The sequence below is a fragment of the Myotis brandtii genome, unplaced genomic scaffold (genome assembly GCF_000412655.1).
Source record: "Myotis brandtii unplaced genomic scaffold, ASM41265v1 scaffold504, whole genome shotgun sequence".
NCBI lineage: Eukaryota > Metazoa > Chordata > Mammalia > Chiroptera > Vespertilionidae > Myotis > Myotis brandtii.
The window spans coordinates 555,832-556,145 of NW_005369217.1; the positions used below are offsets into that span (position 1 = coordinate 555,832).

The following is a 314-nucleotide window of genomic DNA, read 5'->3' on the forward strand; positions in this document are numbered from 1 at the left end:
TGCGGTAGAAGAGACCAGCGCCTTCCGTGGAGGTTCTGGTTCACCCCCAGCTCCAGAGCCCTTGACATTTAGTGAGGGTTCAAGGCGCACGGGTGTAGGCACACAGCAGAACGATAATCCTATTAAAGATATGGTGTCATTGGGGAGGGGGAGGCTCCCCTCCCCCGCCCCTGGCAGACCTCGCACTCATTGGTTGAATGCAAAACAGGGGGCGGGGCTGAGGGCCAGGCGAGGGGGCTCCGGGCGATTTCGGAGTCGGGAGTCGGGGCTGGGATTTCACTGGGAAAGCCCAGCGGCGGTAGCTGCGGCGGATC

At 62.1% G+C, this 314-nt stretch overlaps 1 protein-coding gene across 2 annotated transcripts in view; it reads left to right on the forward strand.

The window, feature by feature from the left end:
* The window catches only part of TSPAN9 (tetraspanin 9), a 221,081-nt gene that overhangs the window by 133,526 nt on the left and 87,241 nt on the right, over window positions 1–314 (forward strand). The gene's annotated exons all lie outside the window — the stretch shown is intronic.